At 39.1% G+C, this 26,884-nt stretch overlaps 1 protein-coding gene and 1 pseudogene across 15 annotated transcripts in view; one reads left to right on the top strand and one right to left on the bottom strand.

Annotated features, from left to right (window-relative positions):
- EPSTI1 (epithelial stromal interaction 1) overlaps window positions 1-26,884 on the top strand; it is a 308,217-nt gene that overhangs the window by 44,890 nt on the left and 236,443 nt on the right. The gene's annotated exons all lie outside the window — the stretch shown is intronic.
- Window positions 18,779-20,220, bottom strand: LOC110741682 (annotated as a pseudogene).

Raw genomic sequence — 26,884 nt, 5'->3', positions numbered from 1 at the left:
TCCCATCTACCATACCTTCATATCAGAAGAGAAATGGTAGGATAATAAGCCACATTTGGGCAACTGGAAGGGCCCACTGGTCTTTGGAGAGATGTACTGGCCCTGTATAGAAGACCTCTGTATGTAATAGGAAAAACTGCTCTCAACTGACCTCCCCAAACTTTTAAAAGAATGCTTGCTACATCTAGCCCTTCTAGATGTAAAGAGGTTTTGCTAAATTACGATAAAAGAGTCATAAAATCACACATCTTGCAAATGCTCACTTCTTAAAAAAATCATAGAAAATGTCTTCTGGAATGACTTTTTGAAATGGATTTGTGAGACCACCTCTGCAAGTGACATCAGGATGACATGTCCACATTTGTTCAGTGGGTAAGAGGACTTGGGGTGGAAGACCTGAGAAGGAGGAGGAGAAAGCTCCGTGCCAGAATGATCATATTTAGGAGACATTTTCATATTTTAACCATCGCTTTGTGTGTGTATTTTATTCCTCACTACTGTATACATGGTTGACAATATTAAGTACTTTTTTTTACTTTTGTTTGGAAATGTCTAGGTTTTCTTCTGGATGTTCTGAAGTGCCTGATATGTGTTAAAAGTACAGGTAGTAAAATAACACATTTTGTGAATATCTTTTTGTTGACATTCATATGAAATGTTTTTAGTGGGGACTGGCCAAACCATCTCTTCAGTAATACAACGTTGTGTTTCAGGGGAGGAGGGAGGAGGTGGAGGTGGAAAGAGCTTGGTGCCCATGTGCCCATAGTGAGGCAAGAGTAACCATTGTCCCTTATGTCTGTGAGTGTTGTTTTACTTATCTGTGTTTACAGTGTATATAAAGCAGTGGTCCCCAACCTTTTTGGCCCAGGGAACTGGCTTTGTGGAAGGCAATTTTTCCGTGAATGGGGCAAGGGGGATGGTTTTGGGATGAAACTGTTCCACCTCAGATCATCAGGCATTCGTTGGATTCTCATAAGAAGATGTAACCCAGATCCTTCACATGCGCAGTTCACAAAGGGTTTCTGCTCCTATGAGATTATAATACCGCTGCTGTTCTGACAGGAGGTGGCGCTCAGGTGGTACTGCCCACTCACTCCTGCTGTGGGCCTAGTTCCTAACAGGCCACAGACCAGTACCCATCTGGCCTGGGGGTTTGGAACCCCTGATATAAAGTACAACCGAGTCCTAATTTATAACATCTAGTCCTTCTAGATGTTAAGGAGGTTGCCTGTGTATGACAAAAGTAGAGTTTGTAGACTAATATATTGTATACATTTTGTTTTACAATTCCTAGGAAATACTGTGTTTGGAAAATTTGAGCATTATTGAGTCGATGGGGAAGGAAAGAGTTCTAGTCCAGAATGTTCATAGTTTGAAAGCATTTTCAAATGATAACTATCCTTATATGTGTGCAGTTTATTCAAGACTACTGTATATGTAGTAGACAAATTAACCCCTTATCTAAAATATTTAGGCTATCTAGATGTTTAGAAGTGCCAGTTAAATGTTAAGAAGTAGTAAAACATTGCTTTTTAAATATATTTTTGCTACAATGGATAGGAAATATCTTCTTTTGTAAATGAATTGATAAATCATCTCTGAGCAGTATACTACTATCCATACTTGTACAGTGTTTTAGGGCAGGTGGGAAGGAAGGAATTGCAAAAGGTAAAATGCTAGTGTTTATATTTGGATATTTTCAGCACCATTTTCTGTATGTTTAGTGCGTTTAGTTTTGCTATGTGTATAGGGTATATAATGGACAAATGAGTCCTAATTTTGCAACATCTAAAGAGGTGCCAGTAAATGAGAAAGTACTTGGTAAAACCAGTACATTCCATATACTTTGTTTTGAGATTCATAGGAAAGCTTGTCTTCTGTAAGTCACTTCTGGATATGAATTTGTTCAACCATCTCTAAGCATTATACATGGTCTATGCTTGTCAACTGCATTGAAGGCAGAGGGAAGGAAGTAAGGAAGGAATGGTTCAAGGCCCAAATGGTCATATTTAGAAGATGCCTGAGATTCTAATCATTGTGCTGTGTGTACAATTTTATTCAACAGTGCCGTGTACATATTGGATAATTCTTATATGAAATATCTAGTCTTTCTGTATACTTAGAAGTGCGTGGTATGTTTAAAAGTAGGACTACTAGAATAATGCTTTTTGTAAATAGCTTTTAAAAACAAATGGGAAATACTGTCTTCAGAAGTGGAATTGTTAAACCACCTCTGTGAACAATATACTACTCTCAGTACTTGTTTGTTGGGTTGAGGGAGCTGGGAGGGAAGAAGTTGCAAAAGTTGTTTTGCTTTGCTAGTCCATACTAGAAAATTTCAGCTAATCCATCGCCCTGCATGATATGTACATGTCATTTAACTTTGCTATACTTTATGTATTGTGTACATACTGGACAAATGGGTTCTTATTTCATATCTAGTCTCTACAGTGGAAAACTAAAGTCCTATTTAAAATAGCTAGTCATTCGAGATGTTTAAAAAGGCACAACACATTAAAAGTAGAAGACAAAAGTAACACCCATTAGGTATTTTTTGTTGTTGTTATTTCACAGGAGTGGTTGCATTTGGGAACAGTGTCATTGAGCTTGGTATTTTGGAGAGTGTGCTGACTGTTCATTGGATGGTGGCAGGTGCGGGGAGGAGCAAGTATGCTGACAGAGGCTGAGTTGGATTAGTTCAGATTATCTAACCACTGTTATACATGTGCATTTTAATTAATATTGGTGTGTATCAAAGGATAAACAAGTCCTAATGCTAAAAGTTTGTTAAAAGTAGAGGTAGTAAAATAATTCCTTTTCAAATGTCCTTTTGTTAGTTTTTAGGAAGTCCTGTCTTCTGGGAGTGACCTTTGTTAACTTGCCTCTTGGAGCTAGACGTCGTTCTGTACTTAGTCACTAGAATGGTGGAAGAGGGTGAAAGAAAGGGCTTTTGCTAGTATCTCCATATATAGAAGACTGTCTTGGATTATAACCATAGGTCTATATGTGCATTTTTAGTAAAGTGCCTGTGTTTATTGTGAACCAAGTTAATTATTTTGCAATGTCTAAGCTTTATAGATGTCCTGAGGTAACAACGTATGATAAAAAGTAAAGCTAGTGAATTAGCCAATTTGTACATTTTTTTTTTTGATTATAATTGATTAAAAAAGATGCATGTTGGACATGGAATTGTTAAACCACTTCTGAGCAGTGTAGGTCAGGGCTTGTTCTTTAAGTTGGCAGCAGAGGGGTAGAACGAAATAAAAAGGGAGAGACGCATGCAGATGTGTTCATATTTACGTTTTGATGCTAGCCATTGAGGTAGCTGTATCTCTTTTGGTCGTATTACAGGAATACATGAAGTAATTAAATAGAAACATATCTTCTTGCTAATATTTTAATGTAGATCTGATAATTTTCCTAGAAACATTATGCTTAATATACTCTGTTGCTTTATGTTTCATTTTAAATTAAGCATTAAGGGAATGCTGTATTTTAATCGGAACGCTGCCAATACATTTAGCTAGAGGCCTGTGTCCATTTTTGTCTTCTATGAAACTTTTATCTCAAGAAAGGTGTGATTACATTCTTTTTTCTTTATTATTATTATTATACTTTAAGTTCTAGGGTCCATGTGCACAATGTGCAGGTTTGTTACATATGTATACATGTGCCATGTTGGTGTGCTGCACCCATTAACTTGTCATTTACATTAGGTATATCTCCTAATGCTATCCCTCCCCCCACACCCACACCACAACAGGCGCTAGTGTGTGGTGTTTCCCACCCTGTGTCCAAGTGTTCTCATTGTTCAACTCCCACCTATGAGTGAGAACATGTGGTGTTTGGTTTTCTGTCCTTGCGATAGTTTGCTCAGAATGATGGTTTGCTCAGAATGATGGTTTCATCCATGTCCCTACAAAGGACATGAACTCATCCTTTTTTATGGCTGCATAGTATTCCATGGTGTATATGTGCCACATTTTCTTAATCCAGTCTATCACTGATGGACATTTGGGTTGGTTCCAAGTCTTTGCTATTGTGAATAGTGCCACAATAAACAAACATGTGCATGTGTCTTTATAGCAGCCTGATTTATAATCCTTTGGGTATATACTCAGTAATGGGATGGCTAGGTCAAATGGTATTTCTAGTTCTAGATCCTTGAGGAATCGCCACACTATCTTCCACAATGGTTGAACTAGTTTACAGTCCTACCAACAGTGTAAAAGTGTTCCTATTTCTCCACATCCTCTCCAGCACCTGTTGTTTCCTGATTTTTTAGTGATCACCATTCTAACTGCTGTGAGATGGTATCTCATTGTGGTTTTGATTTGCATTTCTCTGATGGCTAGTGATGATGAGCATTTTTTCATGTGTCTTTGGCTGCATACATGTCTTCTTTTGAGAAGTATCTGTTCATATATTTTGCTTACTTTTTGTTGGGGTTGTTTCATTTTTTCTTATAAATTTGTTGAAGTTCTTTGTAGATTCTGGATATTAGCCCTTTGTCAGATGGGTAGATTGCAAAAATTTTCTCCCATTCTGTAGGTTGCCTGTTCACTCTGATGGTAGTTTTCTTTTGCTCTACAGAAGCTCTTTAGTTTAATGAGATCCCATTTCTCAATTTTGGCTTTTGTTGCTATTGCTTTTGGTGTTTTAGACATGAAGTCCTTGCCCATGCCTATGTCCTGAGTGGTATTGCCTAGGTTTTCTTCTAGGGTTTTTATGGTTTTGGGTCTTACATTTAAGTCTTTAATCCATCTTGAATTAAATTGGTATAAGGTGCAAGGAAGAGATCCAGTTTCAGCTTTCTACATATGGCTAGCCAGTTTTCCCGGCACCATTTATTAAATAGGGAATTCTTTCCCCATTTCTTGTTTTTGTCAGGTTTGTCAAAGATCAGATGGTTGTAGATGTGTGGTATTATTTCTGAGGGCTCTGTTCTGTTCCGTTGGTCTATATCTCTATTTTGGTACCAGTACCATGCTGTTTTGGTGACTGTAGCCTTGTAGTATAGTTTGAAGTCAGGTAGCATGATGCCTCCAGCTTTGTTCTTTTGGCTTAGGATTGTCTTGGCAATGCAGGCTCTTTTTTGGTTCCATATGAACTTTAAAGTAGTTTTTTCCAATTCTGTGAAGAAAGTCATTGGTATCTTGATGGGGATGGTATTGAATCTATAAATTACCTTGGGCAGTAGGGCCATTTTCACGATATTGATTCTTCCTATCCATGAGCATGGAATGTTCTTCCATTTGTTTATGTCCTCTTTTATTTTGTTGAGCAGTGGTTTGTAGTTCTCCTTGAAGAGGTCCTTCACATCCCTTGTAAGTTGGATTCCTAGGTATTTTATTCTTTTTGAAGCAATTGTGAATGGGAGTTCATTCATGATTTGGCTCTCTGTTTGTCTGTTATTGGTGTATAGGAATACTTGTGATTTTTGCATATTGATTTTGTATCCTGAGGCTTTGCTGAAGTTGCTTATCAACTTAAGGAGATTTTGGGCTGAGATGATGGAGTTTTCTAAATATACAATCATATCATCTGCAAACAGGGGCGATTTGACTTCCTCTCTTCCTAATTGAATACCCTTTATTTCTTTCTCCTACCTGATTGCCCTAGCCAGAACTTCCAACACTATGTTGAATAGGAGTGGTGAGAGCGGGCATCCCTGTCTTGTGCCAGTTTTCAAAGGGAATGCTTCCAGTTATTGCCCATTCAGTATGATATTGGCTCTGGGTTTGTCATAAATAGCTCTTATTATTTTGAGATACGTCCCATCGATATGTAATTTATTGAGAGTTTTTAGCATGAAGGGCTGTTGAATTTTGTCAAAGGCCTTTTCTGCATCTATTGAGATAATCATGAGGTTTTTGTCTTTGGTTCTGTTTATATGCTGGATTACATTTATTGATTTGTGTATGTTGAACCAGCCTTGCATCCCAGAGATGAAGCCCACTTGATCGTGGTGGATAAGCTTTTTGATGTGCTGCTGGATTCGGTTTCTCAGTATTTTATTGAGGATTTTTGCATCAACATTCATCAGGGATATTGGTCTAAAATTCTCCTTTTTTGTTGTATCTCTGTCAGGCTTTGGTATCAGGATGATGTTGGCCTTGTAAAATGAATTAGGGAGGATTCCCTCTTTTTCTATTGATTGGAATAGTTTCAGAAGGAATGGTACCAACTCCTCCTTGTACCTCTGATAGAATTCGGCTGTAAATCCGTCTGGTCCTGGACTTTTTTTGGTTGGTAGGCTATTAATTATTGCCTCAATTTCAGAGCCTGCTATTGGTCTATTCAGGGAATCAACTTGTTCCTGGTTTCGTCTTGGGAGAGTGTAAGTGTCCAGGAAATTATCCATTTCTTCTAGGTTTTCTAGTTTATTTGCGTAGAGGTGTTTATAGTATTCTCTGATGGTAGTTTGTATTTCTACTGCCCCCAGAGGTGGAGTCTACAGAGGCAGGCAGGCCTCCTTGAGATGCGGTGGGCTCCACCTAGTTTGAGATTCCAGGCTGCTTTGTTTACCTACTGAAGCTTCAGTAATAGTGGGCACCCCTCCCCCAGCCTTGCTGCAGCCTTGCAGTTCGATCTCAGACTGCTGTGCTAGCAATGAGCAAGGCTCCGTGGGCGTGGGACCCTCTGAACCAGGTGTAGTATCGATAGAATCTCCTGGTGTGCCGTTTGCTAAGACCATTGGAAAAGCGCAGTATTAGGGTGGGAGTGACCTGATTTTCCAGGTGCTGTCTGTCAGGGCTTCCCTTGGCTGGGAAAGGGAATTCCCTGACCCCTTGCGCTTCCTGGGTGAGTTGATGCCTCGCCCTGCTTCGGCTCATGGTCCATGGGCTGCACCCACTGTCCTGCACCCACTGTCCGACAAGCCCCAGTGAGATGAAGCTGGTACTTCAGTTGGAAATGCAGAAATCACCTGTCTTCTGCATCACTCACGCTGGGAGCTGTAGACTGGAGCTCTTCCTATTCAGCCATCTTGGAAGCTCCACCTACATTCTTTTTTCTAACAGATCGAGTTCGTGTAGTGTATTTTTGGTTATCAAAATACTTATATAACTTTGGGATTTTCAATTGGTAAATATTCATGGTATGAAAAAGCATGATACATAGGATAAGATCTCAATCCTATAAAATTGGATATTGTTTCTGTATACACACAGGACCTAGAAGGATATGTCAAACTTACAACTGCTTGTGCTTGTGGATGACTTTGTTCTTTGCTTCTTGTGGTTTTTTTTAAGTTTACTTTTAAAGAAGAAAGATTATTTTAAAAGCTTGAAAAACACCTGCTAAGTAATTTTGAACCTGTGGAATGTCAGGCTCAATATTTGGCACATTTCATATAGGCTTTTTTTCATTTAATTTTCAGATTAACCCTATTAGGGATGTATCATCTCCATTTTATAGGTGGAGGCTTGGATAATTAAAATTTCCCAAAGTCACAGAGACAGTAAGTGATGCAACTAAATCTAGGTCTTGAGATTTTTGGAGGTTAGGGAAAATAGGTAATTGAGAGGCATAATATGTGCTTTGAAGGTCAGGAATATCTGAGTAGGGTGTAGGGGTGGTGAGCACTGTAGAAACACAGGCTACCTGTGGAGAGGACTATTGGAGAGGCTAGGACAGACAGCTCAGAGAGAAAGACTTGGTCAGTTGACTTCTATTTCTTCCTGCCAAGATCTAGATTTTGCTAGAATAGGCAAAAGTAAAGCTGAGGAAATGTGTCTGCTTTTTCTGTGATCAGCATATATGAATGACCTCCTCTTCCCAGGCCCAACATGGATTAGTACCATAATTAAACTTACTGTAGGATAGATGGGCTTTTGTGACCTCTCCTGGCTGCACTCGATTCCTAGGTACAATTTCCAGCATTATTTCTAGGGGAGAAGGGGCTCAGTTCTAAAAATCTCAGTTGGAAAAGCTCTTGGAACCAAGCCCATTCCAAAATAGGGCCTTCCTGTTTCTAAATTGCCTTGCACCACCTTGAGCTCAGCCGTCGATTATAATATTGGGAAGTTTTCTTCATTTTTGCCATTGAAACCGTGCATCTTTTATACTTCCATGTGAATAATAGTATGATTAGTTCCTATGGGGCACATCTTCATCTTTTTTAGTCTCCTGGAGCTGAGAATCCAGGCAAGTCTGCTGAATATGCACACATAGGCACCAAGTTTGCTTTCCAATATGCTCACAAAACTTCTAATGTCCTTCATGGGAGCTTCTGAAAGACACTTAAGGGCTCAGTTGATCCCTTATCCATATGGTAGGCTTAAATCCAACCTTGAATTTTATAATCCACGTAAGGTGAATAGAAAGTCATCCTATTCATAACTTTCCATCTTATGCTAATAAAGTGAACTTATAGATACAAAAATCTCATATCTATTTTGTTCAGAATAAGACTGAACAGCTTATGAAAAATCTGGTCAGAGGAATTCCTACCTATTGAATGTAAAATTACGTTGATGGTTAAAACCATGTGAAAATCTCTACCCACTATCAATTCTCCCTGCAGATATCCTAGTGTATGTTACCTCATTTTCATTCCCACTGCCACTGCCCTGATGTATTATCACATGCCACTTGAATCAGGGCCTGTGTCTTTTGTGATTCCTTGTCTCCCCTGAACTACTGCAATGACTTTGTTACTATCTTTGCAACCAGTTTCTTCATTGTCTTACATGTTTTGTCAAGTTTAGTTTTCTAAAACACGGCTTTGTTCATGTCACTCTACTGGTCGAACAGATTTGATTATCTCCTATTCCTGCTGCCTATAAAATGAATTTCAGACTCCTTAGACACACCATGGCAAACCATGGGCCATCTTAGATGTCAGAAAAGACTTACAGCATTTGAGTCTGTGTCATGTTGATGTGGTTTGGCTGTGTCCCCACCCATATCTCATCTTGAATTGTAGCTCCCATAATTCCCATGTGTTGTGGGAGAGACCTGGTCGGAGGTAATTGAATCATGGGAGTGGATCTTTGCCATTGCTGTTCCTGTGATACTGAATACGTCTTATGAGATCTGGTGGTTTTATAAAGGGCAGTTCCTCTGCACCCACTCTCTCTTGCCAGCTGCCACGTAAGATGTGTCTTTGCTCCTCTTTCACTTTCCGCCATGATTGTGAGGCCTCCCCAGCCATGTGGAACTGTGAGTCAATTAAACCTCTTTTTCTTTATAAGTTACCCAGTCTCAGGTATGTTTTTATTAGCAGTGTGAGAATGGACTAATACATAGGTGATTTAGGGGAAGGTTTAAGGAAGCAGAGCTTTGCTCTGTATTGAATGTTATCAGGAAGCAGGGGTAGGTCTATGATGAGGTATCTTAATCAATCCCATCTAGAAGGAAGGAAGACCAGAGTGAGACTCACGCTGTAATTGATAAAGAAGCAGCAGTCACTCATATTAGCCATAATTTTGGGATGTTTGGTCGCTCTTGTAGTTTGTACAAGGTCCATGTGTTTTTCTGTGTTCAGACATGTTACAGAGTGATCTTGTTTTTGTTACAAGCTATTATAGTCACAGTGACCTCTTCTGATGTTGACATTATGTGACATTGGTTACTTTCAACAGGAGAACACCAAGGCCTAGCTGTGAGTGCCAGACCAGTTTTTTATTTTTTATTTTTATTTTTCATTATACTTTAATTTCTGAGATACATGTGAAGAATGTGCAGGTTTGTTACATAGGTATACACGTGCCATGGTGGTTTGCTGTACCCATCAATTCGTCATCTACATTAGGTATTTCTCCTAATGCTGTCCCTCCCCTAGCCCCCAACCCCATTACAGGCCCTGGTGTGTGATATTCCCCTCCCTGTGTCCATGTGTTCTCATTGTTCAACTCCCACTTATGAATGAGAACATGCGGTGTTTGGTTTTCTGTTCCTGTGTTAGTTTTCTGAGAATGATGGTTTCCAGCTTCATTCGTGTCACTGCAAAGGACATGAACTCATCCTTTTTTTATGTCTGCATAGTATTCCATGGTATATATGTGCCACATTTTCTTTATCCAGCCTAACATTGATGGGCATTTGGGTTGGTTCCAAGTCTTTGCTATTGTGAACAATGCTGCAATAAATATATGTGTGCATGTGTCTTTATAGTAGAATGATTTATAATCCTTTGGGTATATACCCAGTAATGGGATTGCTGGGTCAAATGATATTTCCATTTCTAGATCCTTGAGGAATCACCACACTGTCTTCTACAATGGTTGAGCTAACTTACACTCCCACCAACAGTGTAAAAGTGTTCTTGTTTCTCCACATCCTCTCTAGTGACTGTTTTTTCCTGACTTTTTAATGATCGCCATTCTAACTGGCATGAGATCTTATCTTGTTGTGATTTTGATTTACATTTCTCTAATGACCAATGATAGTGAGCTTTTATTCATAAAAGCTCATTGTTTGTTTGTTGGCTGCATCATTATTTGTTGGCTGCATATATTCTTCTTTTGAGAAGTGTCTGTTCGTATGCTTTGCCCACTTTTTGATGGGTTTTTTTTTTTTCTTGTAAATTTGTTTAAATTCTTTGTAGATGCTGATTATTAGCCCTTTGTCAGGTGGATAGATTGCAACAATTTTCTCCCGTTCTGTAGGTTGGTCAGGCCAGTTTTTGTCTTTCTCTGTAAGAAAAAGACAAAAAAAAAAAAAAAAAAAGTTGACTAGTTCCTTTTTTACAAAATAGTTTCACTTGGTTTTCTTATCACTGGAACCTAGTACCATCCATGTTTTCCTTTTGGGAGGGCAGGGTATCTGGGGGTTAGACTGCCTGAGTTTAAATTACAACATTTTTCCTCATTAATAGAACATTATTTAACCTCTTGAGGCCTTGTTTCCTCACATATAGCCTGGGGTAGGGGGTAACAATAGCTGCTAACTCAGAAGAAGATTAATTGATACAGTGCACATAAGAGATCTAGGATACTGTTTGGAAAGAGATGCTGAATACAGTGTGACTCCATCAAGGACAGCAGAGGAAAAAGTGAAGGAAAGTGAGCAGCCAACTTCAGTCTTTACCCCCAATGATAGAGCCTGAGAACCTCTTCTTGATGCATAAGATTCACTAAGAAGGCCCTGGGGCCCAGAAAGTGCTCCTGGTAAACATACTATACCTGGGGAAATATGTGGTCCCCATCCTGGAGACAAGCCATCTGCATAGCCAACTTCATCACTTCTATGTGAGCCCTAAGAGCCTTATTTTAAAAATTACATGAAAATGAACTCTAGTTGAACAAATAATAAATCCAAGAAAGAGGAAGGCATAGATACCAGAACAATTGTGAACAAAGAAGACAGTGACATTTGTGGTCAAATATATGCTTGTTTTTCTGTTTAAATAAGAATCAACAGGATCTAATTAAAATCATGGAGGATTTTAGCACTAGAAGAGGCACAAGGAAGAGACAGGGATATGAACTACAATAAATTTTTTTCCTTTGTTGCATGAGTGAATGTTGGATATTGATATCAATTCCAGAGATTCATAGAAAAATAAATGTTCTTATTATGTTTAATTATGTGCTAATTATATGTACAAATTAGGATAACACAAAAACATATAAGTATAATACAACAAATAAAAATGTGATCATCAATTTCTGCCTTTACAATAAAAGGCAGAAAAGAAGGTGGAATTTTTCAATAAAAAGTAACAAAAAAGCAAAATATTAAGTCCAACAAGTCAGCGTTCACAAAAAAGGTATACAGGCTAAATTATCTTATTAGAAAAAAAGCTCTTGGTTTGCCTAAAAAAATACAAATCTAGCTATATTTGTTTACAAAGGATATCTATAAATCAAGAGTTGAAAACAAAGTTATACACCTAAATGCTAACAAAAGAAGCAATGTTAGTATGAGACAAATTGAATTCAAGGTGAAAAACATTCAACATGATAAAAGATATTTTATGCAGATAAAATATATAATCCAAAGGAAAATGCAAGTCACAAAGCTTTATCAAAATAGATTTGAAATACGTATGACAAAAACTATTTATCTCGAATATAGAGTATGGATTTGCCAAATTTTCCTTTTATTTAACTAATTCTCCATAGAAATTAACAGACCAAGTGAACCAAAAAACTCTGTAAGGAAAGGAGGATTTGAATAACAATGCTAAGCATAATTGTATAGACATAAAATATTGTACCCAATCTATGAAAACAAATATTCTTCATCAATACTGACTTTAAAAAGACTGACTAAAATCTCCCACAAAATTGGCCTTCTTCAAGGCCTCAAAGACTCTTGGTAACCTCCAAAAAACCCCCAAATCCTAGAAAGCCACAGTCTCTGAGAAAAACGTAGTAAAATTAGAAATTAAGGAATATGAAATTATAAAGTCTTTTTACTTAAAAAATTTTTTACTGTTCTTTTTTTTTCCCCCAGTGTCTTGCTCTGTCACCCAGGCTAGAGTACAGTGGCATGACCATGGTTGTCAAGGCTTGAGCAATCCTCCCACCTCAGCCTCCCAAGTAGGAGGACTCTGGGTGTGCACCACTAGGCCCCACTAATTTTTTAATTAAAAAATTTAAACTTTCTTTAAAAATGACTATTGGGGAAAAATTAAAACAAAAACTGAAATTACTTTGAGATAAAAAGACGAAAAACTTTAAAGCCAGTTGGAATAACAGTGTTATTGGCATTGTAGTTAATCTATGAATTGATTCATTGAATGCTATAGAGAATCTAAAAGTAGACCCAAGTTTATATAAAACTTAGGACTTTAGCTATGAATGAAAGTATTTCTTTCAAACCAATGTCAAAAGAATAGACAATTTGACAATTTGTATTGATTCAACACAATAAAAATGTAATGAAGGATGCTTTTATACTTTGGGAGTAGAAACTCCTTTTTAAGCAATAATCAAATCTCAGAAGCCATAAAGAGAGACCATAGATTTAAGTACATAAAAATTTTAAAATCTGTCATAGAAGATATAATGAAGAACGTTTTAAGCAAATAATAATCTAGGAAAAAATGTTTGCCTCAAACAAAATGGATAAAGGCTTAATTTCACAAAGAATGTTTATAGGATAATAAGAAAATAACAACTCAAAAATTGGCAAATTACTTGAACAAGCAGTTAAAAGAAAATAGGAATCAAAATATTCAGCTTCACTAATGATTAGGGAAACACAAATATAGATTTTATTATACAGTGGCAAAAATGTCAATGGACTGATAATACTTTATATTAGGAAAGGAGCTTTCATTTATTCAACAACGAGCATGAGTCAGGTGTGGTAGCACGTGCCTGCAGTCCTGGCTACTTGGGAGGCTGAGGCAGGTGGATCACTTGAGCCAGGAGTTTGAGGCTGCAGTGAGTTATGATCACACCACTGCACTCCAGGCTGGGTGACTCAGGGGAGACCATATCACTTAAAAACCCCAAACAGAAAAATCCTCTAAACCGATAAGCTCCTAGTGTGTGTCAGGCACTATACTAGGTTCTAGGCATGTATTGTGAATAAAGCAAATATGGCTCCATGAGCAAATGTGGAAATTAATAGACAAGCTAACAAAGAACTGTGTAGGAAAACTGTAGGATTCGAACAATTCCTATGAAGGAACATAGTGTTAGAGATAGGGTAAGTGATTGAGCATAATGGGACTGGGAAGGGAAAAATCTCCTTAGTGTGATAGATAGGACCTGATTTTCCAAGAAAATGACATTTGAACTGGAGACAAAAGGATGATACAGAGAACCAGAAAGAAAGTTCTAGGCTGAGGCAATGGCATATAGGGTACTCGGCAACCTGAAAGGAAGCTGGTGTGTTTGGGCTGAAGTGAAAAAAAGAGATCACGAAGTTGACAAGGCAGGCAGGAGCTAGGCAGGTCAAGTGGACCACATGGGCCATGGCACAGAGTCTGCATTTTTTTCAAGCCACAAGGATAACCTGTAGAAGATTTTTATTTTTCCAAAAGAAATGACTACTCTGGTTGCTGTGTTGTGAATAGATTTGAGAAGGCAAGAGAAGAAATGGAGAAACTACTAAAGATGTTACTGTAGTAGTCCAGATAAGAGTTGGTGGTGGCTCAGCTTCAGTGATGTCAGTGCAGAGAAAAGTACAGGCATGCCTTGTTTTATTGGACTTTGCTTTATTGCACCTCACAGATAATCCATTTTTTAAATCTTATAAATTGTCAGTTTGTGGCAACCCTGTGTTGAGCAAGCCTATTGGTGCCATTTTTCCACTTTGGGTCATAGTGTCACATTTTGGTAATCTGTGCAATATTTCAAACCTTTTCATTATGATGACATCTGATTTGGTGATCGGTGATCAGTGATCTTTGTTGTTACTATTGTAATTGTTTTGGGGATCCACAAACCCTGCCCACAAATGACAGTGAATTTAATCAATAAATGTTGCATGTGTTCTGACTGCTCCCCTGACTGGCTGTTCCCCTGTCTATCTCTCTCTCCTCTTGGGGTCTTCCTATTACCTGAGACACAACAATACTGAAACTAGGCCGATTAATAACCCTACCATGGCCCCTAAGCATTCAAGTAAAAGGAAATATCACACGTCTCATTTTAAATCAAAAGCTAGAAATGACTAAGTTCAGTGCGGAGGCATGTTGAAAACCAAGACAGGCCAAAAGCTAGACCTCTTGCACTTGTTAGCCAAGTTGTGAATGCAAAAGAAAAGTTCTCAAAGGAAATTAAAAATGCTACTCCAGTGAACATGTGAATGATAAGTAGGCAAAATAGCTGCATTGCTAATATGGAGAAAGTTCAAGTGGTCTGGATGAACATCAGACCAGCCAAAACGTTCCCTTAGGTCAAAGCCTAAGCTAGAGCAAGGCCCTAACACTCTTTATTTCTATGAAAGCTGAGAGAGATGAGGAAGCTGCAGAAGAAAAGTTAGAAACTAGCAGAGGTTGGTTCATGAGGTTTAAGGAAAAGCCTGCTCCATAATATAAACGTGCAATGTGAAGTAGAATGTGCTGATGTAGAAACTGCAAGATATCCAGAAGATCTAGTTAAGATCACTGATGAAGATGTGTATGCTAAACAACAGATTTTTTTTTTTTTTTTGACAGTCTTGCTCTGTCTCCCAGACTGGATGGAGTGCAGTGGTGCCATCTCAGCTCACTGCCACCTCCGCCTCCCAGGTTCAAGTGATTCTCCTGCCTCAGCCTCCCGAGTAGCTGGGATTACAGGCACCCACCACCATGCCCGGCTAATTTCTTGTATTTTTAGTAGAGACGGGGTTTCACCATATTGGCCAGGCTTGTTTTGAACTCTTGACCTCAGGTGATCCGCCCACCTCAGCCTCCCAAAGTGCTGAGATTACAGGGGTTGAGCCACTGCATCCAGCCTAACAACAGATTTTTAATGTAGATGAAATGGCCTTCTATTGGAAGAAAATGCCATCTAGGACTTTCATAGGTAGAGAGGAGACATCAATACCTACTTCAAAGGACAGGCTGACTTTTGTTAGGGGCTAATGCAGATGGTGACTTTAAGTTGAAGCCGATGCTCATTTGCTATTCTGAAAATCCTAGGGCCCTTAAAAAAGTGTGCTAAATTGTGTGTATGCTCTATGAATGGAATAACAGAGCCTAGATGGCAGCACCTCTGTTTACAACATGGTTTACTGAATATTTTAAGCCCGCTAATAAGACCTGCTCAGAAGAAAAGATTCCTTTCAAAATATTGCTGCTCATTGACAATGCACCTAATCACCCATGAAAACAACATTAATTTCCTTGTATATTTCCCAGGCCTTTAAAGTTAGCATATCTAAACTTAAACTTTTGATATTTTTTCTTCCCAAACGTTGGTTCTAATACCTATTAGGATATTTGACAGTATTTCTAAACCAAATATCAAAACCAAGAACCAAGGTTTGGGAAGAAGAATATCAAAAGTTCAAGGACAGACATGCTAAGTTTGAGATGCCTGGAAGATGTACAAGGAGATTAATATTTTCGTGCCTGCCAATGCAGTCTCCATTCTGCAGCCTGTGGATCAAGGAAGAAATTTGATGTTCACATCTTATTATTTAAGAAATCGATTTTTTTAAGGCTATAGATGGTGATTCTTCTGATGGATCCGGGCAAACTAAATTGAAAACCTTCTAGAAGGGATTTACCATTCCAGATGCCATCAAGAACACTTGTGATTCATGGGAGGAGGTCAAAATATCAACATTAACAGGAATATGGAAGAGGTTGATCCCAGCCCTCATGGATGACATTGATGGACTCAAGACTTCAGTGGAGGAAGTCACTGCAGATGTGGAAATAGCAAGAGAACTAGAATTAGAAGTGGAGCCTGAAGATGTGACTGAATTGTTGAAATCTTAGGATCAAACATCAATGGATGAGGAGTTGCTTTTTATGGATGAGCAAAGAAAGGGATTTCTTGAGATGGGAACTACTCGTGATGAAGATGCTGTGAACATTGACTAAATGAGTTAAAATTTAGAATATTGTATAAACCTAGCTGATAAAGTGGTGGCAGGGTTTAAGAGATTGACTTCCATTTTGAATGAAGTTCTGTTATGGGTAAAATGCTGTCAAACAGCATTGCATGCTACACACAAATCTTTCATGAAAGAGTCAATTGATGTGGCAGACTTCAATGTCTTATTTTAAGAAATTGCCACAGCAACTCTGGCCTTTAGCAACTACCACCCTGATTAGTCAGCAGGTATCAACAAGAGCCTCCACCAGCAAAAATATTACAACTCACCCAAGGCTCAGATGTTAGCATTTTTTTTTAGCAATAAAGTATTTTTAAATTAAGGTGTACATTTTTAAAGACATAATGCTATTGCACACCTAATAGACTACAATATAGTGTAAACCCAACTTTTATATGAATGGAAAACAAAAACATTTATGTGACTCAATTTATTGCGATGTTTGATTTGCTTTTTTGTAGTGGTCTAGAAGCAAACTCACAGTATCTCTGACATATGACTATACCTACATATTGTATGTAAGTTCAATAGGACATATTGATATTGGGGATGAAGAAGAAGGAAGAATCAAGGATGACTCCCAAGTTTCTGACTTGAAGTATTGGAGGTGTAGTTATGCCGTGTATTGAGATGGGGGCTACTAGGTGAAAACCAAGGTTTGGGAAGAAAAAATCAAGAGTTTAAGTTAAGTTTAAGCTTATATATTTAGAAGAATATCAAGAGTTTAAGTTTGAGATGGCTTGGAGATATCAAATGGGCAGTTGTACACATGAATTTGGTTTCACTGAGCAGATGTGTGGGAAACATAAATTTAGGAATTATTAGCATGTAAATATAAAACCATGAAAATGGATAAACTTACTTAAGATGAAATTGCAGGTTTGAGAAGAGGGCCCAGGACCAAATACAGAGGAGCTCTATCATGTAGAGTTCAGGTAGATACTAAAGGACATCTGAGAGGTTGGGCAAATCAAGAGTGTGGTATCATGGAAAACAGGACAGACATGTTTCCGAAAGGAGAAATGAGTCAATTCTCCACCAGTGTTGAAAGGTCAAATGAGAGGAGGACCAGTGACGATGGCTGTGATCTTGACAGGAATGATTTGGGTATGATGATGGGGCTGGAGCTTGATTGAATTGGACTCATGAGTAAATGGAGATATGGGAATAGATTTGGCATTTAGCAGTAACTCTTGAATAATTTGAAAGTGAGAACAATGAAATGAGGCAGTAACTGGATGAGGCTGTGGAATCAAAAGTTTTCTTAAATGGGTCATGTTTGTATGCTGATAGAAATGATCCAGGAGAGGAGGGGAAGACTAGACACAAGGGGAAGACTAGACACAAAGGGAAAACTAGACACTAGAAAGATTATATGAATAGGTTCCTGAGTATACATAACCAATGCTTAATGATTAGTCAGTGATTAAAAGGAGAGTACTTCCCCTATTATAATTGAGGAAGCACTCTTTACATTTTTGTTCAAGGAAGATAGGTACAGATATAGGAAGACTTAAAGATTTTGTGTTGACAAGATGAAAGACTTATTTCTCTATTCTCAATGAAGTATGAGAAGATTGTCAGCTGAGAACTGAGAACAAACAAAAGGTACAGGAGAATAATTAATGAGTGGGCTGGGCATGGTGGCTCATGCCTGTAATCCCAGCACTTTGGGAGGCTGAGGCAGGTGGATCACTTGAGGTCAGGAATTTGAGACCAACCTGAGCAAATGGTGAAACCCTGTCTCTACTAAAAATACAAAAAATTAGCCAGGTATGGTGGCAGGTGCCTGTAATCCCAGCTACTCAGGAGGCTAAGGCAGGAGAATCACTTGAACCCAGGAGGCGGAGGTTGCAGTGAGCCAAGATCACACCATTACACTCCAGTCTGGGCAACAGGAGCAAAACTCCATCTCAAAAATAAAAAAAATAAAAAAAAAAAAAGAATTTATGAGTGAAATGGAGTAGCAGAATTCAGTAGGATGAAGCTAGAGTTAATGGACTTCATTTGAAGCCAGTCTACATCACTACTGCATCCTTCTTCATACCTCCCATCCCAAAAACACCAGATATGTTATTTTTCCCAAGTTTGATTTATTTATTTATTTATTTATTTATTTATTTATTTATTTGTTCTGGTGCAGACTCAGAGAAAGCAGATGGTTGGCTTGATCTAAGTTTGAGATTTTTCCAGACATATATGATGGAAGCAGGGAGAAGAGGGAGAAAGGAATTTGTAAGGGAAAGATTTAAAAATTGGACTGTGGGCTCTAAGCTGCACAAGAATTAAAATAGATGGGAACTGATGGTTAGAAAGAGGAGGGGAATCAGTGCTTTGGAAATCCCAGAAGACTGGAATGTTGTTATATTGATAGTACTTGAAAGAAGAACATGGACTGACAAAGTTGTATTCAGGAATGGAATTTATCAGATAGTTTGGAGAGAGGACATTTATTCATGACAACAATAACAAGGGTACGGTCCTGGCAGTGTGGCTGAGGTGGAGTGAGGAAGAGCTACCGGAGATCAAGAAATCAAGAAACACAGCTTGTGGTTGGGGAGAGCACACAGGATATCCATGTTAACAGTAGTCAAGATAAGGAGAAAGGCTGAAGGGTTTTTAAAAAATAAATAAATGCATAGTATATTTAAAAGGCAGTAACACTCCTTCCATTTTTCTTTCTTCTTTCTCTCATAGTATGGAATGGCAGGTAGAAAGATCTCTCAAAGGTTGCTCCAGAGCCCATGGGAGTGAATGTTCTGGTAGATTTAGGGCTTTCCTGATGGGGATCAGGCCGTGAGGGGTCAATGCTGGCATGAGACCCAGTCCCCTCTGTACTACTCATTAGCAGACTGGTTGGTGGCAACCAGGTACAGAGCAAAGCACCCAGGAGGAAGCTCAGGACCATTACGACATCCTCCCCAACCACAACCCCAGCATGAAGACAATTGTTGGAAAGGTCTGGAACAGGTACTGAATAAGAAAAATCAAGTCCATAAACTGGAAGTGTCCAAGGTCATCAGTGTAAGTCTAGTGCAAATCCAACAATACCACCAAGTTGACCAGAAACGCACTGCTCCCAATGGCCATGGCAGCAGCCGAGGCCATCAACATCAAGAGGTAGATGAGAAAGTATTAATAACTGGTGTTCCAAGCCCAGATGCAGTTGTTCACCCAAACCCAATGATGACCAAAACGGTGCACACACTGCAGTCAGTGCTTAGATCGAGCTGGTGTTCGTAAATCATAAGTAGAGCACCTCACCTCTTTAGAAACATCACTTCATTGAATTTATAAACTTGAAGAAATAATTCATTTGCTTTTGTTATAATGCCAGAATCAGTTACACAAGTTAGGGTGGAAATAAACGGGTCTACAATCAGAAGCAGATAGGGCAGAAGAAGGTAATACAGGAGAACTAGCTTTTGATGGTAGCCGGGTATTTCCCAGGTATATTCAGCATTCACCATCCCTTGCAAGACCAGGTGAAGGATAATGAAGGTATGATTTCATGTATGGGAAATGTAATGAAGCACTCTTTACATGGCTTTCTGAAGACATTCTGGAATTATACAGGAAAATATCTGTGCTCCTGCCCTGACCAGGCATTTCAAATCATGGGTTTTCTAGCAAAAAACAGGTCACAACATAACCAACTAGCACCAAAGCCAGTAGAGCAGGAAGAAAACCAGGAAGTCCATGCTGGGGGGTATTCCTCTTGTTTGGATGATTTTCAGCCAGCAGCTCTGGTGTTCCTCCTTCCAACATTCAGAGAATTCAAAGCAGCTCCTCTTGGGTAGCAGTGTCTGCCTGACATGGCGAGTAGCACCCAAAGCTGCAGGACATGGTTCCTTCAGGAGGCTGGGTCTGGCACCAGCCTTGACCAATTGCCAATTACATGATGCCCACGCCTCCTGGGTGCACCGAAGGCTGAAATCTTAAACAAATGAGAGATGGTTGACCAGAAGGTTGAAGGATGACAACGGCAAAGAGGATGGTATATTCTGTGTTGTGGGAACTACAGGAGCAAACATGTTTTGCAGGTGATGGGAGAATAATGGTCTGGAAGTAGATTGGGAGCAAACAGGATGTCTGCTTCACTTTCAGGCACCAGGGAATATGTATATGAGAAGTAAAATAGCTCCATATCTGGCAGTCGGGGGAAGTACTCTTCTCAAGAGGTGGTCAGGTTTCAGACAATGTGGGAAAGTGAGGCCGACTCTTTTTTTTTTAAACTTTTTATGTTGAAATAATTTCCAACTTAAAGGTACAAAAATAGTAGAAAAATGGTTTCCAATAAAACCTTCATCTAGCTAACATTAATATCTTATATAGCCACAGTACAATGATCAAAATCAGAAAATTAACATCGGTACAATACTATTAATATAAACTACAGACCTTATTCACATTCCATCAGTTTCCCTCCAGTGCTCCTTTTCTATTTCAGGATCCAATTCAGGATCACATAAAACATCCAGTCATTATGATTCCTTAATTTCCTCCAATATGTGACAGTACCTCATTTTTTTCCCTTCTCTTTCATGACCTTAACACTTTCAGTGGGTACTGGATAATTACTTTGTAGAATGTCCCCCAATTTGGGTTTGTCTGATGTTTTCTCATGAATAGCTTGAAGTTATAATTTCCAACAAGAAAATTACAGAAGTGATGCCGTGTCCTTCTCAGTGCATCACGTCAGAGGGTACGTGATGGTCAGTATCCTTATCACTGGTGATATTTACTTGGATCATTTGGTGAGGTGGTCTCCACTGTTAAGTTATTGTTTTTCTCTTTGCAGTTGATGAATGTCTTGGGAGAGATCCTTTAAGACTATACTAATATCCTGTTATCTGCAAACCTTTGCCCAGTGATTTTAGCATTTGTAAATGGATCTTGCCCACAATTTATTTTTACCTGGGTGTTTGCCTAATAGTCATTTTGTATTTGAGGGAGACTTTCTGACATGAGGTTAAGAATCCTGAGTTGTTAACTCTTGGTTAAAGATAGACATTTTTGCCCCCTTGGAAAGGTTTGGAAGGCTAGAGGGAGGTGTGGGGGCTTAAGTGGCTGACATACGGGGCAGTGTGGGATTGAGACATTGAGTGATATTGAATGATGGGTGAGACTGGGACACTCGGAGGTGATGGAGATAAATAGGAATGTGCAAGACAGGATAGGACTAGTACTTAAAGGAGGTTATCCTTGGTTCTGAATTGGCACTTTCATAAAGTTAACTTTTGGTGAATATATATAAATTTGTGTAGATCAGCTTGGCACTATTAAGCATGGTTTAATCATGCATAGGCTGAGTGCAGTGGCTCATGCTTGTAATCCCAATACTTTGGGAGGCTGAGGTGGGAGGATCACTTGAGGCCAGAAGTGATCAGCCTGGGCAACACAGCAAGGCCCCACCTCTAAAAAAATATTAGCTGGGCATGGTGGTGTGCTCCCGTAGCCCAACTATTTGGGAGGTTGATGTAGGAGGATCACTTGAACCCAGGAGGTCAAGGCTGCTGTCCAGCCTAGGCAACAGTGTGAGACCCTGTCTCAAAAAACAAAAACAAAAATTTGTATATCTATTTATGTGAACCTATATTAGAATAAAATTCTACTTCTAGGTTTATATCCTGGAAAAGTATTTATGTATTTGAACAAGATGTATATACCAGGATGCTCACTGGAAAAAACCATAAATATCCATCCATAAGAATGTTACATGTATTATATCCATATCATAAAATGCCAGTCAGCTGCCAAAAGGAATAAGATATATATTTGTAAATATGGAAAAATCTCGAAGATGTGGTTAGATGACAAAAATCTATTTTCAGAACAAAATATAGTATCCCACTTAAAGAAAAAAATCTGTTAGGGTAGGAAAAGCTGTAGTTAAAAAACGTAAACACCAAAATTTCGGTGACTTAAAGAACAAGAGGTTTATATCTTTCTTGTGGAATGATCCTGGGCTGATGTTTGAGTCGGGTTAGCTTTTGCCCCCTGGCATTAAAAGCTTCAGGCAAAGGGTGACTCTACTATCTTTTGCAAATGCCTTGCAAGCCCACCATCATCAGTTAGAAGGAGGAAAGAGTATTAAGACTCCTGTGAGAGGTTATTGATGTGGATCACTTCAGCCTGGCCCATACATTTACTCACATTTCATTGACTAGAATGCAGATATATGCTCCTAGGTCACATCTAATTGTGTGGGAGCTGGGAAATGTAGTCTAGCTATATATCCAGGAAGCAGAGAAACACATTTTAGAGAACAGCCGGCCTTCTCTGCCTTATCCTAATTACCCTCCCCCAAGGTAAATCACTGTTCATTTGTATGTAATTTTAAATAGATATTTATCAATTAATAGAAAATAATCAGGATACATACTTGACAATTCATGATGTCCTTTGGGGAAAGGAGTCAGGTTGACAGAGATGTTAAATAGGACCTTCACTTTTTTCTTTATATTTTTATCTAATTTCTATTCTATTTTCTGACTCGTATTTATGTATTAGTTGTGCAACTAAAATTAAATTATTAAAGACCAGATAAATGAAGGGAAAGAATTCCTTAAAGTTTATGTAATAGGTTGATTACTTTGATTAAGTACAAAGTTCTCCCAGCATTACTACTCACTTTCATGTTTTGTTTTATAAATCTTGTTCTTGTGATCTCTTAAACAGGTTTTGTGTATCCCAATAGATTTTCTCTCACTCTCTTACTTACATAGGCTCTGTGACTGCTTGTAGGTGTGTGAATGTCATTTGCTCATACCCAGTTATGTGAAACTGACTCGAGCAAAATAATACTTCTTTAGATTGTCCTACAACCCATATTGCTAAGCACATGGCAGAGACTCAGGAAATATTTGTTGCCTGCATGAATATATGCGTGCCTGTACGAATGATTACTTACCTAAACCTCATGGTGGCAAAGTTCAGGTTTGTGAAGCTATTGCAAAGTACATGTAGAATGCATTATTAGATTATACAGTTCCTAAGACACACTGAGGTTTTATTTCCAAATGTGTTATATAACATGAATTATTCATAAGTCAGAATCATGTAGACTTAAGATAATTATGCACATTGAATATCCATCTGTACTACTGTAGTAGTTCTTACCATCACCAGGGGTGCTTTTAAGAAACGCAGATTCCCGGATCCCACTCCAGACGTGCTGAATTAGAGTCAAAGGCTTAAGTCCAGTAATTTCTAGGAAGCACCGCAGGTGATTCTCATGTAGCCAGTGCCACACTGGTCTTCCCACTGGCATTCTGGAAACTATTGTTCTATGAAATCTGGAATGGGACCTGCCAAGTCTCCCTAGTAAACACCACCATAGTCTGTGTGGGTTTTTTTCCCTTTTTATTTGAGAAACATTTCAAACACACAGAAAATATGTATCAACCACTAAGGCCGTATTGTTAAGATATTACTTATATTCGGTTAATTAAAAAAATAAATATTACAAAGACAGCTATCCCTCCACCCTCATCCTTTCCTTCTCTGTCTTTCCCTAGCAATAATCACTGTCCTGGTATGTAACATTTGTCAATGTGCTTTAACCAAAACCTACCAGGAACATACCTGTAGTTGAACAAGTTGGGTTTATTACTCATTGCAGCAAAGGAAAATGCATACCATAGGGAATGGTGAGTTATCTCAGTGAGAAAGTGTTAGAAAGACCCTACTACAGGATTTGTGTTTTGGTTGGGTAATTTTGGGGAGGTCTACGGAGGCAGGGAGTTACTCTGGATTGGACGCCATCAGACTGTGGGGACAATTTTATGATTGGGTATCTCAGTAAATCTTTCCTATGGGAAGGACCTAGAGTGACTATGAAGCTGTAATTAGTGAAGAAGTAGCAGTCATTCACTTAGAGGAGATGATGTTTGGTACTTTGTGGATTGCATGATGACCTTGTGTGAAGTGGATATTCTGTGTAACTACTTACATCCAACAGTGGAACAAGGCTTAACTTCAGTGTCGGATCAGATCAGTTTATAATAACACTGAGATTTAGACGTGAGCATCAGATCAATTCCTGGATGCCAGGAGCTGCTCTTCTCACTTGGCAAGTGCTTCTAATTTTACTACCTATAAGTGAATTCGCAAAAAGCATAGACTGCTTTTTAAAATATCATTGTATCATAATTTGAAAGGCAGCCTCCTCCACTCAGGTATTTAGGAACCAAAACTGATAGAGACTCCACCACCTTCAATGCACAACTTCCAACATTTCCTTGAGGGCTGTCTCTGTTCCACCCAGGAGAACAACGTATGGAGGCACATGCGTGGGAATTTTCTAATAAGTTAGTACTGGACGTGGCATTCATCACTTCTCACATTCCAATGGTCAAGACTCGATCATATAGCCAACCTTAGCTGCAAGGGAGGCTAGGAAATGTAGCCAAGTTGTGTGGCCAGAAGAGGAGAATGTAAATTTTCATGACCATTTAGCAGTCTCTGCTACAACTGTATTCTGTTGAGGCAAGATTTTCTTGAAGAGACCTTTCAGGATATGCCATAGAAATCAACGTAAGAATGAGCAGGAAGGATCCTTAAAAATCCTAAGTTGGACATGAGTAAATTTTATTTTGTACTATGGAGAATAGAGGAAGAAGTCTTTTATGCTTGGATCAGAGTGACAAAGTGGAAGAGAACCACCCCTCTCCAACAGGCTGCAGAGTCACAGTAGTGATAATACCAAGAAACCCGAAGGGCAAGGTGAAAATAGTGCTAGAGTCCAGGGTTCTTAGTCCAGTTGGACTTCCCACAAGGTTGGTTTTCCTTCATTTGCCCCTCAAACAGGTTCTACATCTTACTTTTATTAAATATAACCACAGTTACCTACAGGGATCCCACTTCAGTTCAACCAATATATGGAAATTTTATTATATACCAGGGACTAATGCTAATAGTAGAAAAATACGAGTTAGTGTAGTAAAATGGGAATTCCTTTGTATAGTTGATCACTTGACAGTAATCCACATCCTCTGCAGGCCCCTACCTGTATTCCTCTGGCAGTCCTGTGGCCTGTCACTCTGCTTTATATCCTGCAGCATGAGTGGGGTAGTGATAATTGGCACAAGGGCCACAGCTAGAGGCTAGTTATGCAGACAGCTTTGTGCTTGGTGTTGGCAGGTAAGATGCAGCAGTCAGTAAACTGAGGGGCTGCCTGTCGACTTGGTCTGAAGTTTCCTCCTTGCTTGTCACAGTGTTTCTTTTTCACTGCTTTCTCCTATGGTCTGCACTCAGGATATTCAGAGATCTCATCCAAACTTCTGGCATCACTCTTCTTTTTATGCTTTTGACTGATGACTTCATAAAGCCCCAGACAGTAGGGCAGCTTCCAGACCCTGCGACTTCATTAGTCTCCTTGTCTTTTCTAGGCAAGATAAGTAATCCAAGACGAATGGAAAGGCTGCTCGTTTCAACTGCTGAATGTTTCTCAGGGTTATGTTTCTCAGGGTTCTGTACGTTGCTTCACTTTTAGTTCTTCCTTCCCCAGATCAAGCTTCTGACCTTTTTCAAATGCCATGTTCTACCTAAGTAATTATTTGAAGTGATGTTGGCACCTGTTTAATTTCTAATTCCTTGTTTTCCCCCTACACTGGATGCCATTTGTTCTTACCAGATACTTTGCATTTCCTTTGATGCCCATGTCCTAAGTACTTGATGAATCAGATCTTAGCATTGGGCTTAAAATGTTAGGGGGAAGCAGAGGGCTAGCTGGAGGGAGGGAGGGAGATGGGAGCAGGCTGCACAAGTCTGGTGCAATATAAGTCAGTGCTCAATGAGGTATGTGGCTGTGAATGTGCAATGAAGAGATAAAAATCCCACAAATTACGTGAGAAAAGGACAAAGGGGTAGAAATTAATCAAGGGTAGGCAGAACGGGCCAAGCACTGAGGGTAAGGGCTAGGAAATAATTCCAGTGTTCTATGCTTGGCATAAGTGAGAGGGGAAATTGGGGTGGTGGTTTGGATTTTTAAGGTAAAAACAGAGAGCTTCTTATTTAAACTGAGGACATTTCTAGGTCAGTTTTTCAGAGCTAAAAAGAGATATTAGAAATGCAATCTAGAATCAGCAGCACTTTTTAACCTCTATGGAGGCTTTTTCCCCTCTCTGAAACAAAATGCAAAGGAGTGTGTGTGTGTGTGTGTGTGTCAACAGAGGGTCCACTTTTGCTTTCAGAGTCCCAAAGGGCTCTGTGATCCATAAATGGAAAAGAGCTGCTGGATTAGAGGGTCTGTGTATCCTGACAGCGGTCAAAGCCATGAGGGAGATGAGATGAGAGGGTAAAGGGCTTAATGTAAAACTGGTGTGAAGCAGGATGTTGTAGGGCGTGAATGTTCCACAGCTCCACCCCGAAGTCTGAGTGTTAAGCATTAAATGTTCAGATAGGAAATTAGGGCCCCCTGCGGTGGAAT

Source organism: Papio anubis, chromosome 15 (genome assembly GCF_008728515.1).
Source record: "Papio anubis isolate 15944 chromosome 15, Panubis1.0, whole genome shotgun sequence".
NCBI lineage: Eukaryota > Metazoa > Chordata > Mammalia > Primates > Cercopithecidae > Papio > Papio anubis.
The sequence above is the reverse complement of the archived record's forward strand: the minus strand, read 5'-3'. Positions and strand labels throughout refer to the sequence as shown.